Source organism: Malaya genurostris, chromosome 3, assembly GCF_030247185.1.
Source record: "Malaya genurostris strain Urasoe2022 chromosome 3, Malgen_1.1, whole genome shotgun sequence".
Lineage (NCBI taxonomy): Eukaryota > Metazoa > Arthropoda > Insecta > Diptera > Culicidae > Malaya > Malaya genurostris.
In genome coordinates this window covers 151,587,365-151,608,332 of record NC_080572.1, presented here as the reverse complement: position 1 = coordinate 151,608,332, position 20,968 = coordinate 151,587,365, and the positions used below count along the sequence as shown (strand labels likewise).

The 20,968-nt window shown below is 38.2% G+C and overlaps 1 protein-coding gene across 1 annotated transcript in view; it reads right to left on the bottom strand.

Moving 5' to 3' along the window:
- LOC131438106 (plexin-B) overlaps nt 1–20,968 on the bottom strand; it is a 438,124-nt gene that overhangs the window by 165,073 nt on the left and 252,083 nt on the right. The gene's annotated exons all lie outside the window — the stretch shown is intronic.

Genomic DNA, 20,968 nt, shown 5'->3' with positions numbered 1-20,968 from the left:
GATCTTCGAACTTGATCAATGGCCCGCCAGTAGCTTTCAAACGAGTCCAAGTTTGTTCAAATCGGTTCAGCCATCTCTGAGAAAATTGAGCGCGTTCAAATACAAAGCTTTTTGTCGGTTACGTCACTTATACAATCATATCTCCGGAACCAAAAGTCACAGCCATTTGATCTTCGAACTTGATCAATGCCCCGATAGTAGCTTTCAAATGAGCCCAAGTTTGTTAAAATCGGTTTAGCCATCTCTGAGAAAATTGAGCGCGTTCAAATATCTTCGAAAAGTGCACACACATACACACATACACACACACACACATACACACACACACACACACACACACACACACACAGACATTTTCCGATCTCGTCGAGCTGAGTCGAATGGTATATAACACTATGGGTCTCCGAGGCTCCGTTCGAAAGTCGGTTTTTCCAGCAATTCTAATACCTTTCTATAGAGAAAGGCAAAAAGCCTTCTTAGTCCACTTAGTGATGTTTTCATATATCTTGAAAAATCACCATAGGGGGGAGTACATGAAATTTTCGAAATCGAAAAAAAATTTTTGATGCCAAAAGGCTTAGAATTGCATGAAACGTCGAGATTTAGTGTCATCTCGAAAAAAAAATTTTTTGAAAAAATCGACTTTTTGGGACTTAGAAAAAATATGAAAATTTTTATAAGTCCCGAAAGTTGATTTTTTCAAAAAAATTTTTTTTTGAGATGGCACTAAATTTCGATGTTTTATGCAGTTTTAAGAGTTTTGGCATCAAAAAAAATTTTCGATTTTGGAAATTTCATGTACTCCCCCCTATGGTGCTTTTTCAAGATCGAAAATTGCCAAACCTTTACCACCGGGCAGCACCCCTTAAGCATGTCCGATTTAGGTCAAATTTTGCATGAAGGCTTTTTTCGAGGTGCTTAAACTTTTGAGCACTAGAACTTTACGAAAATAGAGTTGATCCCAAAATTTTGGCACCCTTATATATACAAGAGCGGTAAAAATCAACGTGTTTTGTCGGTTACGTCACTTATACCATCATATATCTGGAACCAAAAGTCACAACCATTTGATCTTCGAACTTGATCAACGGCCCGACAGTAGCTTTCGAACGAGCCCAAGTTTGTTAAAATCGGATCAGCCATCTCTGAGAAAATTGAGCGCGTTCAAATACAACGCTTTTTGTCGGTTACGTCACTTATACAATCATATCTCCGGAACCAAAAGTCACAGCCATTTGATCTTCGAACTTGATCAATGGCCCGCCAGTAGCTTTCAAACGAGTCCAAGTTTGTTCAAATCGGTTCAGCCATCTCTGAGAAAATTGAGCGCGTTCAAATACAACGCTTTTTGTCGGTTACGTCACTTATACAATCATATCTCCGGAACCAAAAGTCACAGCCATTTGATCTTCGAACTTGATCAATGCCCCGATAGTAGCTTTCAAATGAGCCCAAGTTTGTTAAAATCGGTTTAGCCATCTCTGAGAAAATTGAGCGCGTTCAAATATCTTCGAAAAGTGCACACACATACACACATACACACACACACACACATACACACACACACACAGACATTTTCCGATCTCGTCGAGCTGAGTCGAATGGTATATAACACTATGGGTCTCCGAGGCTCCGTTCGAAAGTCGGTTTTTCCAGCAATTCTAATACCTTTCTATAGAGAAAGGCAAAAAGCCTTCTTAGTCCACTTAGTGGAGTTTTCATATATCTTGAAAAAATCACCATAGGGGGGAGTACATGAAATTTTCGAAATCGAAAAAAAATTTTTGATACCAAAAGGCTTAGAATTGCATGAAACGTCGAGATTTAGTGTCATCTCGAAAAAAAACTTTTTTGAAAAAATCTACTTTTTGGGACTTAGAAAAAATATGAAAATTTTTCTAAGTCCCAGAAAGTTGATTTTTTCAAAAAAATTTTTTTTTGAGATGACACTAAATTTCGATGTTTTATGCTGTTTTAAGAGTTTTGGCATCAAAAAAAATTTTCGATTTTGGAAATTTCATGTACTCCCCCCTATGGTGCTTTTTCAAGATCGATAATTGTCAAACCTTTACCACCGGGCAGCACCCCTTAAGCATGTCCGATTTAGGTCAAATTTTGCATGAAGGCTTTTTTCGAGGTGCTTAAACTTTTGAGCACTAGAACTTTACGAAAATAGAGTTGATCCCAAAATTTTGGCACCCTTATATATACAAGAGCGGTAAAAATCAACGTGTTTTGTCGGTTACGTCACTTATACCATCATATATCTGGAACCAAAAGTCACAACCATTTGATCTTCGAACTTGATCAACGGCCCGACAGTAGCTTTCGAACGAGCCCAAGTTTGTTAAAATCGGATCAGCCATCTCTGAGAAAATTGAGCGCGTTCAAATACAACGCTTTTTGTCGGTTACGTCACTTATACAATCATATCTCCGGAACCAAAAGTCACAGCCATTTGATCTTCGAACTTGATCAATGGCCCGCCAGTAGCTTTCAAACGAGTCCAAGTTTGTTCAAATCGGTTCAGCCATCTCTGAGAAAATTGAGCGCGTTCAAATACAAAGCTTTTTGTCGGTTACGTCACTTATACAATCATATCTCCGGAACCAAAAGTCACAGCCATTTGATCTTCGAACTTGATCAATGCCCCGATAGTAGCTTTCAAATGAGCCCAAGTTTGTTAAAATCGGTTTAGCCATCTCTGAGAAAATTGAGCGCGTTCAAATATCTTCGAAAAGTGCACACACATACACACATACACACACACACACATACACACACACACACACACACAGACATTTTCCGATCTCGTCGAGCTGAGTCGAATGGTATATAACACTATGGGTCTCCGAGGCTCCGTTCGAAAGTCGGTTTTTCCAGCAATTCTAATACCTTTCTATAGAGAAAGGCAAAAAGCCTTCTTAGTCCACTTAGTGATGTTTTCATATATCTTGAAAAATCACCATAGGGGGGAGTACATGAAATTTTCGAAATCGAAAAAAAATTTTTGATGCCAAAAGGCTTAGAATTGCATGAAACGTCGAGATTTAGTGTCATCTCGAAAAAAAAATTTTTTGAAAAAATCGACTTTTTGGGACTTAGAAAAAATATGAAAATTTTTATAAGTCCCGAAAGTTGATTTTTTCAAAAAAATTTTTTTTTGAGATGGCACTAAATTTCGATGTTTTATGCAGTTTTAAGAGTTTTGGCATCAAAAAAAATTTTCGATTTTGGAAATTTCATGTACTCCCCCCTATGGTGCTTTTTCAAGATCGAAAATTGCCAAACCTTTACCACCGGGCAGCACCCCTTAAGCATGTCCGATTTAGGTCAAATTTTGCATGAAGGCTTTTTTCGAGGTGCTTAAACTTTTGAGCACTAGAACTTTACGAAAATAGAGTTGATCCCAAAATTTTGGCACCCTTATATATACAAGAGCGGTAAAAATCAACGTGTTTTGTCGGTTACGTCACTTATACCATCATATATCTGGAACCAAAAGTCACAACCAGTTGATCTTCGAACTTGATCAACGGCCCGACAGTAGCTTTCGAACGAGCCCAAGTTTGTTAAAATCGGATCAGCCATCTCTGAGAAAATTGAGCGCGTTCAAATACAACGCTTTTTGTCGGTTACGTCACTTATACAATCATATCTCCGGAACCAAAAGTCACAGCCATTTGATCTTCGAACTTGATCAATGGCCCGCCAGTAGCTTTCAAACGAGTCCAAGTTTGTTCAAATCGGTTCAGCCATCTCTGAGAAAATTGAGCGCGTTCAAATACAACGCTTTTTGTCGGTTACGTCACTTATACAATCATATCTCCGGAACCAAAAGTCACAGCCATTTGATCTTCGAACTTGATCAATGCCCCGATAGTAGCTTTCAAACGAGCCCAAGTTTGTTAAAATCGGTTGAGCCATCTCTGAGAAAATTTAGCGCGTTCAAATATCTTCGAAAAGTGCACACACATACACACATACACACACACACACATACACACACACACACACACACACACACACAGACATTTTCCGATCTCGTCGAGCTGAGTCGAATGGTATATAACACTATGGGTCTCCGAGGCTCCGTTCGAAAGTCGGTTTTTCCAGCAATTCTAATACCTTTCTATAGAGAAAGGCAAAAAGCCTTCTTAGTCCACTTAGTGATGTTTTCATATATCTTGAAAAATCACCATAGGGGGGAGTACATGAAATTTTCGAAATCGAAAAAAAATTTTTGATGCCAAAAGGCTTAGAATTGCATGAAACGTCGAGATTTAGTGTCATCTCGAAAAAAAAATTTTTTGAAAAAATCGACTTTTTGGGACTTAGAAAAAATATGAAAATTTTTATAAGTCCCGAAAGTTGATTTTTTCAAAAAAATTTTTTTTTGAGATGGCACTAAATTTCGATGTTTTATGCAGTTTTAAGAGTTTTGGCATCAAAAAAAATTTTCGATTTTGGAAATTTCATGTACTCCCCCCTATGGTGCTTTTTCAAGATCGAAAATTGCCAAACCTTTACCACCGGGCAGCACCCCTTAAGCATGTCCGATTTAGGTCAAATTTTGCATGAAGGCTTTTTTCGAGGTGCTTAAACTTTTGAGCACTAGAACTTTACGAAAATAGAGTTGATCCCAAAATTTTGGCACCCTTATATATACAAGAGCGGTAAAAATCAACGTGTTTTGTCGGTTACGTCACTTATACCATCATATATCTGGAACCAAAAGTCACAACCATTTGATCTTCGAACTTGATCAACGGCTCGACAGTAGCTTTCAAACGAGCCCAGGTTTGTTAAAATCGGATCAGCCATCTCTGAGAAAATTGAGCGCGTTCAAATACAACGCTTTTTGTCGGTTACGTCACTTATACAATCATATCTCCGGAACCAAAAGTCACAGCCATTTGATCTTCGAACTTGATCAATGGCCCGCCAGTAGCTTTCAAACGAGTCCAAGTTTGTTCAAATCGGTTCAGCCATCTCTGAGAAAATTGAGCGCGTTCAAATACAACGCTTTTTGTCGGTTACGTCACTTATACAATCATATCTCCGGAACCAAAAGTCACAGCCATTTGATCTTCGAACTTGATCAATGCCCCGATAGTAGCTTTCAAACGAGCCCAAGTTTGTTAAAATCGGTTGAGCCATCTCTGAGAAAATTTAGCGCGTTCAAATATCTTCGAAAAGTGCACACACATACACACATACACACACACACATACACACACACACACACACACACACACACACACACACACACACACAGACATTTTCCGATCTCGTCGAGCTGAGTCGAATGGTATATAACACTATGGGTCTCCGAGGCTCCGTTCGAAAGTCGGTTTTTCCAGCAATTCTAATACCTTTCTATAGAGAAAGGCAAAAAGCCTTCTTAGTCCACTTAGTGGAGTTTTCATATATCTTGAAAAAATCACCATAGGGGGGAGTACATGAAATTTTCGAAATCGAAAAAAAATTTTTGATACCAAAAGGCTTAGAATTGCATGAAACGTCGAGATTTAGTGTCATCTCGAAAAAAAACTTTTTTGAAAAAATCTACTTTTTGGGACTTAGAAAAAATATGAAAATTTTTCTAAGTCCCAGAAAGTTGATTTTTTCAAAAAAATTTTTTTTTGAGATGACACTAAATTTCGATGTTTTATGCTGTTTTAAGAGTTTTGGCATCAAAAAAAATTTTCGATTTTGGAAATTTCATGTACTCCCCCCTATGGTGCTTTTTCAAGATCGATAATTGTCAAACCTTTACCACCGGGCAGCACCCCTTAAGCATGTCCGATTTAGGTCAAATTTTGCATGAAGGCTTTTTTCGAGGTGCTTAAACTTTTGAGCACTAGAACTTTACGAAAATAGAGTTGATCCCAAAATTTTGGCACTCTTATATATACAAGAGCGGTAAAAATCAACGTGTTTTGTCGGTTACGTCACTTATACCATCATATATCTGGAACCAAAAGTCACAACCATTTGATCTTCGAACTTGATCAACGGCCCGACAGTAGCTTTCGAACGAGCCCAAGTTTGTTAAAATCGGATCAGCCATCTCTGAGAAAATTGAGCGCGTTCAAATACAACGCTTTTTGTCGGTTACGTCACTTATACAATCATATCTCCGGAACCAAAAGTCACAGCCATTTGATCTTCGAACTTGATCAATGGCCCGCCAGTAGCTTTCAAACGAGTCCAAGTTTGTTCAAATCGGTTCAGCCATCTCTGAGAAAATTGAGCGCGTTCAAATACAACGCTTTTTGTCGGTTACGTCACTTATACAATCATATCTCCGGAACCAAAAGTCACAGCCATTTGATCTTCGAACTTGATCAATGCCCCGATAGTAGCTTTCAAATGAGCCCAAGTTTGTTAAAATCGGTTTAGCCATCTCTGAGAAAATTGAGCGCGTTCAAATATCTTCGAAAAGTGCACACACATACACACATACACACACACACATACACACACACACACACACACACACAGACATTTTCCGATCTCGTCGAGCTGAGTCGAATGGTATATAACACTATGGGTCTCCGAGGCTCCGTTCGAAAGTCGGTTTTTCCAGCAATTCTAATACCTTTCTATAGAGAAAGGCAAAAAGCCTTCTTAGTCCACTTAGTGGAGTTTTCATATATCTTGAAAAAATCACCATAGGGGGGAGTACATGAAATTTTCGAAATCGAAAAAAAATTTTTGATGCCAAAAGGCTTAGAATTGCATGAAACGTCGAGATTTAGTGTCATCTCGAAAAAAAACTTTTTTGAAAAAATCGACTTTTTGGGACTTAGAAAAAATATGAAAATTTTTATAAGTCCCGAAAGTTGATTTTTTCAAAAAATTTTTTTTTTGAGATGGCACTAAATTTCGATGTTTTATGCAGTTTTAAGAGTTTTGGCATCAAAAAAAATTTTCGATTTTGGAAATTTCATGTACTCCCCCCTATGGTGCTTTTTCAAGACCGAAAATTGCCAAACCTTTACCACCGGGCAGCACCCCTTAAGCATGTCCGATTTAGGTCAAATTTTGCATGAAGGCTTTTTTCGAGGTGCTTAAACTTTTGAGCACTAGAACTTTACGAAAATAGAGTTGATCCCAAAATTTTGGCACCCTTATATATACAAGAGCGGTAAAAATCAACGTGTTTTGTCGGTTACGTCACTTATACCATCATATATCTGGAACCAAAAGTCACAACCATTTGATCTTCGAACTTGATCAACGGCCCGACAGTAGCTTTCGAACGAGCCCAAGTTTGTTAAAATCGGATCAGCCATCTCTGAGAAAATTGAGCGCGTTCAAATACAACGCTTTTTGTCGGTTACGTCACTTATACAATCATATCTCCGGAACCAAAAGTCACAGCCATTTGATCTTCGAACTTGATCAATGGCCCGCCAGTAGCTTTCAAACGAGTCCAAGTTTGTTCAAATCGGTTCAGCCATCTCTGAGAAAATTGAGCGCGTTCAAATACAACGCTTTTTGTCGGTTACGTCACTTATACAATCATATCTCCGGAACCAAAAGTCACAGCCATTTGATCTTCGAACTTGATCAATGCCCCGATAGTAGCTTTCAAATGAGCCCAAGTTTGTTAAAATCGGTTTAGCCATCTCTGAGAAAATTGAGCGCGTTCAAATATCTTCGAAAAGTGCACACACATACACACATACACACACACACACATACACACACACACACAGACATTTTCCGATCTCGTCGAGCTGAGTCGAATGGTATATAACACTATGGGTCTCCGAGGCTCCGTTCGAAAGTCGGTTTTTCCAGCAATTCTAATACCTTTCTATAGAGAAAGGCAAAAAGCCTTCTTAGTCCACTTAGTGATGTTTTCATATATCTTGAAAAATCACCATAGGGGGGAGTACATGAAATTTTCGAAATCGAAAAAAAATTTTTGATGCCAAAAGGCTTAGAATTGCATGAAACGTCGAGATTTAGTGTCATCTCGAAAAAAAAATTTTTTGAAAAAATCGACTTTTTGGGACTTAGAAAAAATATGAAAATTTTTATAAGTCCCGAAAGTTGATTTTTTCAAAAAAATTTTTTTTTGAGATGGCACTAAATTTCGATGTTTTATGCAGTTTTAAGAGTTTTGGCATCAAAAAAAATTTTCGATTTTGGAAATTTCATGTACTCCCCCCTATGGTGCTTTTTCAAGATCGAAAATTGCCAAACCTTTACCACCGGGCAGCACCCCTTAAGCATGTCCGATTTAGGTCAAATTTTGCATGAAGGCTTTTTTCGAGGTGCTTAAACTTTTGAGCACTAGAACTTTACGAAAATAGAGTTGATCCCAAAATTTTGGCACCCTTATATATACAAGAGCGGTAAAAATCAACGTGTTTTGTCGGTTACGTCACTTATACCATCATATATCTGGAACCAAAAGTCACAACCATTTGATCTTCGAACTTGATCAACGGCCCGACAGTAGCTTTCGAACGAGCCCAAGTTTGTTAAAATCGGATCAGCCATCTCTGAGAAAATTGAGCGCGTTCAAATACAACGCTTTTTGTCGGTTACGTCACTTATACAATCATATCTCCGGAACCAAAAGTCACAGCCATTTGATCTTCGAACTTGATCAATGGCCCGCCAGTAGCTTTCAAACGAGTCCAAGTTTGTTCAAATCGGTTCAGCCATCTCTGAGAAAATTGAGCGCGTTCAAATACAACGCTTTTTGTCGGTTACGTCACTTATACAATCATATCTCCGGAACCAAAAGTCACAGCCATTTGATCTTCGAACTTGATCAATGCCCCGATAGTAGCTTTCAAATGAGCCCAAGTTTGTTAAAATCGGTTTAGCCATCTCTGAGAAAATTGAGCGCGTTCAAATATCTTCGAAAAGTGCACACACATACACACATACACACACACACACACACACAGACATTTTCCGATCTCGTCGAGCTGAGTCGAATGGTATATAACACTATGGGTCTCCGAGGCTCCGTTCGAAAGTCGGTTTTTCCAGCAATTCTAATACCTTTCTATAGAGAAAGGCAAAAAGCCTTCTTAGTCCACTTAGTGGAGTTTTCATATATCTTGAAAAAATCACCATAGGGGGGAGTACATGAAATTTTCGAAATCGAAAAAAAATTTTTGATACCAAAAGGCTTAGAATTGCATGAAACGTCGAGATTTAGTGTCATCTCGAAAAAAAACTTTTTTGAAAAAATCTACTTTTTGGGACTTAGAAAAAATATGAAAATTTTTCTAAGTCCCAGAAAGTTGATTTTTTCAAAAAAATTTTTTTTTGAGATGACACTAAATTTCGATGTTTTATGCTGTTTTAAGAGTTTTGGCATCAAAAAAAATTTTCGATTTTGGAAATTTCATGTACTCCCCCCTATGGTGCTTTTTCAAGATCGATAATTGTCAAACCTTTACCACCGGGCAGCACCCCTTAAGCATGTCCGATTTAGGTCAAATTTTGCATGAAGGCTTTTTTCGAGGTGCTTAAACTTTTGAGCACTAGAACTTTACGAAAATAGAGTTGATCCCAAAATTTTGGCACCCTTATATATACAAGAGCGGTAAAAATCAACGTGTTTTGTCGGTTACGTCACTTATACCATCATATATCTGGAACCAAAAGTCACAACCATTTGATCTTCGAACTTGATCAACGGCCCGACAGTAGCTTTCGAACGAGCCCAAGTTTGTTAAAATCGGATCAGCCATCTCTGAGAAAATTGAGCGCGTTCAAATACAACGCTTTTTGTCGGTTACGTCACTTATACAATCATATCTCCGGAACCAAAAGTCACAGCCATTTGATCTTCGAACTTGATCAATGGCCCGCCAGTAGCTTTCAAACGAGTCCAAGTTTGTTCAAATCGGTTCAGCCATCTCTGAGAAAATTGAGCGCGTTCAAATACAACGCTTTTTGTCGGTTACGTCACTTATACAATCATATCTCCGGAACCAAAAGTCACAGCCATTTGATCTTCGAACTTGATCAATGCCCCGATAGTAGCTTTCAAATGAGCCCAAGTTTGTTAAAATCGGTTTAGCCATCTCTGAGAAAATTGAGCGCGTTCAAATATCTTCGAAAAGTGCACACACATACACACATACACACACACACACATACACACACACACACACAGACATTTTCCGATCTCGTCGAGCTGAGTCGAATGGTATATAACACTATGGGTCTCCGAGGCTCCGTTCGAAAGTCGGTTTTTCCAGCAATTCTAATACCTTTCTATAGAGAAAGGCAAAAAGCCTTCTTAGTCCACTTAGTGATGTTTTCATATATCTTGAAAAATCACCATAGGGGGGAGTACATGAAATTTTCGAAATCGAAAAAAAATTTTTGATGCCAAAAGGCTTAGAATTGCATGAAACGTCGAGATTTAGTGTCATCTCGAAAAAAAAATTTTTTGAAAAAATCGACTTTTTGGGACTTAGAAAAAATATGAAAATTTTTATAAGTCCCGAAAGTTGATTTTTTCAAAAAAATTTTTTTTTGAGATGGCACTAAATTTCGATGTTTTATGCAGTTTTAAGAGTTTTGGCATCAAAAAAAATTTTCGATTTTGGAAATTTCATGTACTCCCCCCTATGGTGCTTTTTCAAGATCGAAAATTGCCAAACCTTTACCACCGGGCAGCACCCCTTAAGCATGTCCGATTTAGGTCAAATTTTGCATGAAGGCTTTTTTCGAGGTGCTTAAACTTTTGAGCACTAGAACTTTACGAAAATAGAGTTGATCCCAAAATTTTGGCACCCTTATATATACAAGAGCGGTAAAAATCAACGTGTTTTGTCGGTTACGTCACTTATACCATCATATATCTGGAACCAAAAGTCACAACCATTTGATCTTCGAACTTGATCAACGGCCCGACAGTAGCTTTCGAACGAGCCCAAGTTTGTTAAAATCGGATCAGCCATCTCTGAGAAAATTGAGCGCGTTCAAATACAACGCTTTTTGTCGGTTACGTCACTTATACAATCATATCTCCGGAACCAAAAGTCACAGCCATTTGATCTTCGAACTTGATCAATGGCCCGCCAGTAGCTTTCAAACGAGTCCAAGTTTGTTCAAATCGGTTCAGCCATCTCTGAGAAAATTGAGCGCGTTCAAATACAACGCTTTTTGTCGGTTACGTCACTTATACAATCATATCTCCGGAACCAAAAGTCACAGCCATTTGATCTTCGAACTTGATCAATGCCCCGATAGTAGCTTTCAAATGAGCCCAAGTTTGTTAAAATCGGTTTAGCCATCTCTGAGAAAATTGAGCGCGTTCAAATATCTTCGAAAAGTGCACACACATACACACATACACACACACACACATACACACACACACACACACACACAGACATTTTCCGATCTCGTCGAGCTGAGTCGAATGGTATATAACACTATGGGTCTCCGAGGCTCCGTTCGAAAGTCGGTTTTTCCAGCAATTCTAATACCTTTCTATAGAGAAAGGCAAAAAGCCTTCTTAGTCCACTTAGTGGAGTTTTCATATATCTTGAAAAAATCACCATAGGGGGGAGTACATGAAATTTTCGAAATCGAAAAAAAATTTTTGATACCAAAAGGCTTAGAATTGCATGAAACGTCGAGATTTAGTGTCATCTCGAAAAAAAACTTTTTTGAAAAAATCTACTTTTTGGGACTTAGAAAAAATATGAAAATTTTTCTAAGTCCCAGAAAGTTGATTTTTTCAAAAAAAAATTTTTTTGAGATGACACTAAATTTCGATGTTTTATGCAGTTTTAAGAGTTTTGGCATCAAAAAAATTTTTCGATTTTGGAAATTTCATGTACTCCCCCCTATGGTGCTTTTTCAAGATCGAAAATTGTCAAACCTTTACCACCGGGCAGCACCCCTTAAGCATGTCCGATTTAGCTCAAATTTTGCATGAAGGCATTTTTCGAGGTGCTTAAACTTTTGAGCACTAGAGCTTAACGAAAATAGAGGTGATCCCAAAATTTTGGCACCCTTATATATATAAGAGCGATAAAAATCAATGTGTTTTGTCGGTTACGTCACTTATACCATCATATATCTGGAACCAAAAGTCACAACCATTTGATCTTCGAACTTGATCAATGGCCCGGCAGTAGCTTTCAAACGAGCCCAAGTTTGTGAAAATCGGTTCAGCCATCTCTGAGAAAATTGAGCGCGTTCAAATACAACGCTTTTTGTCGGTTACGTCACTTATACAATCATATCTCCGGAACTAAAAGTCACAGCCATTTTATCTTCGAACTTGATCAATGGCCCGGCAGTAGCTTTCAAACGAGCCCAAGTTTGTTAAAATCGGTTCAGCCATCTCTGAGAAAATTGAGCGCGTTCAAATTCAACGCCTTTTGTCGGTTACGTCACTTATACAATCATATCTCCGGAACCAAAAGTCACAGCCATTTGATCTTCGAACTTGATCAATGGCCCGACAGTAGCTTTCAAACGAGCCCAAGTTTGTTAAAATCGGTTCAGCCATCTCTGAGAAAATTGAGCGCGTTCAAATATCTTCTAAAAGTGCACACACACACATACACACACACACACACACACACACACACACACACACACACACACACACACACACACACACACACACACACACACACACATACACACAGACATTTTCCGATCTCGTCGAACTGAGTCGAATGGTATATAACACTATGGGTCTCCGAGGCTCCGTTCGAAAGTCGGTTTTTCCAGCAATTCTAATACCTTTCTATAGAGAAAGGCAAAACCCTTCTTAATCCACCTAGTGGTGTGATAATGCCTTTCTCTTCTTTCATAACAGTCTCATGAAAATGTATTTCATAATTTTATTAAATAATTTCGGATACTAATTTCGAAACTAATTGATTCAGATTGATTCGAGTAGTTCACAAAAGCATGCTTCAGTGTTTATGTCACACAGTCAGCATCATTTTTCCAAATTAGTGCTTGACATTAGCGTTGCCTATTTGTAATCAGTGATGCTAATCTAAAAAAAGTCTTCTTAGTCCACTTAGTGGAATTTTCATATACAAGGTGAGATGAAAAAACTGCAACAAAGTAAAACGCCATAATTTTTTCATTTTTTTTTTAAATTTTATTGAATGAAAGCAAAAAATGTCGGAAATAACATCAAATTTGAGAATCGGTTTAGATTTGTTCGAATTGGCCACCTTTGGCACGAACTATGGCCTTCAAACGGCCAATGAAACCATCACACGCTGCCCGAAAGTGGCTCTGCGGTATTTTGTCCCATTCTCGGCGAAGCGCTTGCTTGAGATGATCGACACTTTGGTATTTTTTAGTGCCAACCTTGCTTTCCAAAATACCCCAGGCACAATAGTCCAACGGATTGGCATCCGGAGATTTTGGTGGCCATTGTGCGGTGGAAATGAAGCGAGGAACCTCATTTCTTAACCATTCTTGGGTGGCGCGTGCTGAGTGCGATGGTGCTGAGTCCTGTTGGAATGTCCAAGGTCTGCGGCCGAAATGTTTGCGTGCCCAGGGCTTCAGAACTCCCTCCAAAATATTTTCGCGATAGATTTGCGCATTTATTTTGACCCCACGGTCGATGAATACGAGCGGCGAGCGACCATCGGCTGTTATGGCGGCCCACACCATCACCATGGCCGGCTTTTGAGTTCTGGTGGCCAACCGAAGTTGCAAATTTTCAGCTGACCTCTCTGGCAAGTAAACACGATCATTTTGTTTGTTTACAAACTGCTGGATAACGAATGGTTTCTCATCGGAGAAAACCAAATTCGGCAGTTCACCACTTTCGGCCAAGCGAAGCAACTCTTTAGCTTTTTCGAGTCTAACTTTTTTTTGCGCATCAGTAAGATCTTGCACTTTTTGGAACTTCAATGGCTTTAGTCCAAGCTCATTTTTCAATATTTGCCGAATGGCATATTGCGATATGTTCAGCTCACGAGCCATTTTTCGGCCACTGCGACGCGGATTTCGTTCAATTCGCTTCTTCACTTTTCGAACCATTTCTGCCGATGTTGCTGTTTTTTTTCGTCCACTTCCTTGACGTCGGGCTACGCTACCAGTATCACGGTAACGAGCGATGGTACGAGACACAAAAGATTTATTCACTTTTAAATGCTGGAGGGCTCTAACGATAGCCACTTGTGGTTTTCCAGCCAAATGCAAAGCAATCACACTATCACACTTGAATTCCATCACAAATAACTTTTTTTCTGAAAAATTCCCACCAAAATGCTTTTGTGCGCTTGTAAATAATATAATGAGCTGTCACTAGAATAAATCTGACAGCTGTGGGACGAGCGGTTTAGAAATGACAGCAGTCTGAAGTTGGTTGCAGTTTTTTCATCTCACCTTGTATCTTGAAAAATCACCATAGGGGGGAGTACATGAAATTTTCGAAATCGAAAAAAAATTTTGGATGCCAATAGGCTTAGAATTGCATGAAACGTCGAGATTAAGTGTCATCTCAAAAAAAAAAATTTTTGAAAAAGTCGACTTTTTGGGACTTAGAAAAAATATGAAAATTTTTCTAAGTCCCAGAAAGTTGATTTTTGCAAAAAAATTTTTTTTTGAGATGACACCAAATTTCGATGTTTCATGCAGTTTGAAGAGTTTCGGCATCAAAAAAAATTTTCGATTTTGGAAATTTCATGTACTCCCCCCTATGGTGCTTTTTCAAGATCGAAAATTGTCAAACCTTTACCACCGGGCAGCACCCCTTAAGCATGTCCGATTTAGGTCAAATTTTGCATGAAGGCTTTTTTCGAGGTGCTTAAACTTTTGAGCACTAGAACTTAACGAAAGTAGAGGTGATCCCAAAATATTGGCTTATTTATACATATATATATATATATATATATATATATATATATATATATATATATATATATATATATATATATATATATATATATATATATATATATATATATATATATATATATATATATATATATATATATATATATATATATATATATATATATATATATATAAGCGGTAAAAATCGTCGTGTTTTGTCGGTTACGTCACTTATGCCATCATATATCTGGAACCAAAAGTCACAACCATTTGATCTTCGAATTTGATCAATGACCCGATAGTAGCTTTCAAACCAGCCTAAGTTTGTTAAAATCGGATCAACCATCTCTGAGAAAATTGAGCGCGTTCAAATACAACGCTTTTTGTCGGTTACGTCACTTATACAATCATATCTCCGGAACCAAAAGTCACAGCCATTTGATCTTCGAACTTGATCAATGGCCCGACAGTAGCTTTCAAACGAGTCCAAGTTTGTTCAAATCGGTTCAGCCATCTCTGAGAAAATTGAGCGCGTTCAAATTCAACGCTTTTGTCGGTTACGTCACTTATACAATCATATCTCCGAAACCAAAAGTCACAGCCATTTGATCTTCGAACTTGATCAATGGCCCAACAGTAGCTTTCAAACGAGCCCAAGTTTGTTAAAATCGGTTCAGCCATCTCTGAGAAAATTGAGCGCGTTCAAATATCTTCTAAAAGTGCACACACACACATACACACAGACATTTTCCGATCTCGTCGAACTGAGTCGAATGGTATATAACACTATGGGTCTCCGAGGCTCCGTTCGAAATTCGGTTTTTCCAGCAATTCTAATACCTTTCTATAGAGAAAGGCAAAAAGCCTTCTTAGTCCACTTAGTGGAATTTTCATATATCTTGAAAAATCACCATAGTGGGGAGTACATGAAATTTTCGAAATCGAAAAAAAATGTTGATGCCAAAAGGCTTAGAATTGCATGAAACGTCGTGATTTAGTGTCATCTAAAAAAAAATTTTTTGAAAAAGTCGACTTTTTGGGACTTAGAAAAAATATGAAAATTTTTCTAAGTCCCACAAAGTTGATTTTTTCAAAAAATTTTTTTTTGAGATGGCACTAAATTTCGATGTTTCATGAAGTTTTAAGAGTTTCGGCATCAAAAAAAATTTTCGATTTTGGAAATTTCATGTACTCCCCCCTATGGTGCTTTTTCAAGATCGAAAATTGTCAAACCTTTACCACCGGGCAGCACCCCTTATGCATTTCCGATTTAGGTCAAATTTTGCATGAAGGCTTTTTTCGAGGTGCTTAAACTTTTGAGCACTAGAACTCAACGAAAATAGAGGTGATCCCAAAATTTTGGCACCCTTATATATATATATATATATATATATATATATATATATATATATATATATATATATATATATATATATATATATATATATATATATATATATATATATATATATATATATATATATATATATATATATATATATATATATATATATATATATATATATATATATATATATATATATATATATATATATATATATATATATATATATATATATATATATATATATACAAGGTGAGATGAAAAAACTGCAACAAAGTAAAACGCCATAATTTTTTCATTTTTTTTTTAAATTTTATTGAATGAAAGCAAAAAATGTCGGAAATAACATCAAATTTGAGAATCGGTTTAGATTTGTTCGAATTGGCCACCTTTGGCACGAACTATGGCCTTCAAACGGCCAATGAAACCATCACACGCTGCCCGAAAGTGGCTCTGCGGTATTTTGTCCCATTCTCGGCGAAGCGCTTGCTTGAGATGATCGACACTTTGGTATTTTTTAGTGCCAACCTTGCTTTCCAAAATACCCCAGGCACAATAGTCTAACGGATTGGCATCCGGAGATTTTGGTGGCCATTGTGCGGTGGAAATGAAGCGAGGAACCTCATTTCTTAACCATTCTTGGGTGGCGCGTGCTGAGTGCGATGGTGCTGAGTCCTGTTGGAATGTCCAAGGTCTGCGGCCGAAATGTTTGCGTGCCCAGGGCTTCAGAACTCCCTCCAAAATATTTTCGCGATAGATTTGCGCATTTATTTTGACCCCACGGTCGATGAATACGAGCGGCGAGCGACCATCGGCTGTTATGGCGGCCCACACCATCACCATGGCCGGCTTTTGAGTTCTGGTGGCCAACCGAAGTTGCAAATTTTCAGCTGACCTCTCTGGCAAGTAAACACGATCATTTTGTTTGTTTACAAACTGCTGGATAACGAATGGTTTCTCATCGGAGAAAACCAAATTCGGCAGTTCACCACTTTCGGCCAAGCGAAGCAACTCTTTAGCTTTTTCGAGTCTAACTTTTTTTTGCGCATCAGTAAGATCTTGCACTTTTTGGAACTTCAATGGCTTTAGTCCAAGCTCATTTTTCAATATTTGCCGAATGGCATATTGCGATATGTTCAGCTCACGAGCCATTTTTCGGTCACTGCGACGCGGATTTCGTTCAATTCGCTTCTTCACTTTTCGAACCATTTCTGCCGATGTTGCTGTTTTTTTTCGTCCACTTCCTTGACGTCGGGCTACGCTACCAGTATCACGGTAACGAGCGATGGTACGAGACACAAAAGATTTATTCACTTTTAAATGCTGGAGGGCTCTAACGATAGCCACTTGTGGTTTTCCAGCCAAATGCAAAGCAATCACACTATCACACTTGAATTCCATCACAAATAACTTTTTTTCTGAAAAATTCCCACCAAAATGCTTTTGTGCGCTTGTAAATAATATAATGAGCTGTCACTATAATAAATCTGACAGCTGTGGGACGAGCGGTTTAGAAATGACAGCAGTCTGAAGTTGGTTGCAGTTTTTTCATCTCACCTTGTATATATATATATATATATATATATATATATATATATATATATATATATATATATATATATATATATATATATATATATATATATATATATATATATATATATATATATATATATATATATATATATATATATATATATATATATATATATATATATATATATATATATATATATATATATATATATATATATATATATATATATATATATATATATATATATATATATATATATATATATATATATATATATATATATAAAAGCGGTAAAAATCATCGTGTTTTGTCGGTTACGTCACTTATGCCATCATATATCTGGAACCAAAAGTCACAACCATTTGATCTTCGACTTGATCAATGGCCCGACAGTAGCTTTCAAATGAGCCCAAGTTTGTTAAAATCGGTTCAGTTATCTCTGAGAAAATTGAGCGCGTTCAAATACAACGCTTTTTGTCGGTTACGTCACTTATACAATCATATCTCCGGAACCAAAAGTCACAGCCATTTGATCTTCGAACTTGATCAATGGCCCGATAGTACCTTTCAAACGAGCCCAAGTTTGTTAAAATCGGTTCAGCCATCTCTGAGAAAATTGAGCGCGTTCAAATTCAACGCTTTTTGTCGGTTACGTCACTTATACAATCATATCTCCGAAACCAAAAGTCACAGCCATTTGATCTTCGAACTTGATCAATGGCCCAACAGTAGCTTTCAAACAAGCCCAAGTTTGTTAAAATCGGTTCAGCCATCACTGAGAAAATTGAGCGCGTTCAAATATCTTCTAAAAGTGCACACACACATACACACAGACATTTTCCGATCTCATCGAACTGAGTCGAATGGTATATAACACTATGGGTCTCCGAGGCTCCGTTCGAAATTCGGTTTTTCCAGCAATTCTAATACCTTTCTATAGAGAAAGGCAAAACGATAGTAAGTTTGTGGTTGTTGAGCGGTTAGGCATGAAACCGTGTTGAGTATCGACGATATATTGCTTGCAGTGATTGAAAATTGGTGTCAGTATAACCTTTTCGAACAGCTTTGGTATAGCGCTGAGGAAAGTGATACCGCGGTAGTTGTGTATATCCTTTTTATCGCCTTTATTGTGGACTGGGAACATATAGGAAGCTTTCCATAAATTGGGGAAAACTTCTGTAGCGAGAGACATTCGTAACAGTTTGCAGAGGGGAGCGATTACTCCACGCGAGCACTTTTTAAGAATAACTGCCGGTATTCCATCAGGGCCTGGAGAATTTGAGGCTTTCATTCCTACAATTGCCGTCCGTATTGAGTCTTCGTCAATATTGATGCAGTTCAATGAGTTATTAGACAGGGGAACGTTAAGTGCTGCGGCAGCAATTTGCTGCTGAGTCAGGATTTCATTTGAAAAAACCCTAGAAAACTTTTCCGCAAACATCTGGCAGATATCCTGTGTGCACGAACCAGTACGATCTCTAAAGCTCATTGACGAGGGTAACCCGAATTCTTTCCTTTGCTCATTCAAATGTTTCCAGAAATACCTTGGATTTGATTTCAGTTTTCGTTGTACGTTGTTCAAGTAGTTGGCATGGCAGCGCTTAACGGTTTTCTTGTACTGATTTATCTGCACGTAGAGATTACGCAGGGAAAATCCTCCATGTTTAGAATACCTCTTTAGAGCGGCTCTTTTGGTCGTTTTCAGATGTCTCACTTCCGCAGTTAGCCGTGGTGGATGCCGGGTCTGCCGATCGTTTCGGTACATAGTAGTCGATTGCGTAGCTCATAACATTAGAAAACGTCTGCACAGCAGCATTGACATCATCGTTGTCGAGAACTTCATCCCAGTCGATTTGCGTCAAGAAGTCGGTCATATTGGTGTAGTCGGTTCTACTAAAATTATAGCAGATGATGTCCGTTGGAATGCAGGCGTTCTGTAAGCGATTCGTATCGAGCACGAACAGAATTCACCAGAGGGAACGGTGAAGCACTAATCTTTGGTGCAACATCTTCTCTACTTGAAAAGCAAAGATCCAACATCCGATTATTTTCATTAACGACAGGATTTGACTGTCGAAGAAGGTTGAGGTTGTAGCCGTCGAGCATGGTTGTAATGCCAATGTGGAAAGTGGAGAGCGCCGGATCAGGAAAGAAGAAGCCACCGGAAGTTGTCTGCCATTTTATGCTGGAAAAGTTGAAGTCTCCCACAACCAAGATTTCATCTACGGGTAGTACATGAGCCGAAGTAATTTCTTGTAACGACTGTATGTGTGCATCGATTAGCGGTAGATCGCGGCATCGGTCCGGAGGAAGATAAATCACACAAAGGTAGAGGGAAAAATTGACCAGTTTCAAACGCACCCAAACCTGCTCGACGCATTTACCAGATGCGGTTTCGATCAATTGCGCCTTCAAACGACGATGCACTGCGATAAGCACTAGAGATGGTCGGGTATAGAAATTCTTATACCCGAACCCGACCCGTACCCGAGTGATCAGCAAAAAAAATTACCCGTACCCGACCCGTACCCGATTGAAAATTAAAAAAATTACCCGTACCCGACCCGTACCCGATCAATAATAAATAAAAATTACCCGTACCCGACCCGTACCCGAAAAAAAATAAAAAATTTTACCCGTACCCGACCCGTACCCGATTAAAAATTACCTGTACCCGTACCCGACCCGAATGAGTAGTAAAAATTTTACCAAAATTCAGTATGGAAAAAATAAAGTGTTTTAGATATCGAGCCGTATCAGGCTCTAGTTGGTAAGAAAAATACATTAAAATGCTTGTTTACTTTTAAACATATAAATACACTGTGAAGCATGAATAATGTAATGTAATTTTTTTTTAAACATGCATAAAAAAACAAACGGTTCATCCGAATTCAAAATTTATTTTTTCATATTAAATTACAATCCTTCCGGGTAATTGTGGAATATAATTTCATTCAAATGGCTGCCTCGGCTGGCCTTGCAGTACGCCATACGGTCGGTCCAGCTTTTTAATACATTTTCGATTGTATGCAGCTTTATTTCAGCTATGGATGCACGAATGTTATCCTTCAAGGCTTGAATTGTCTCTGGCTTGTCCACATAACACTTATCTTTGACAGCCGCTCAAAGATAATAGTCTAACGGTGTCAAATCACAGCTCCGAGGCGACCAAACGACATCCGAATTTCGACTGATAATTCGATCTTCGAGGACTGTGCACAGATGATCGATCGTAGCGTTGGCTGTGTGGCACGGGGCGCCGTCTT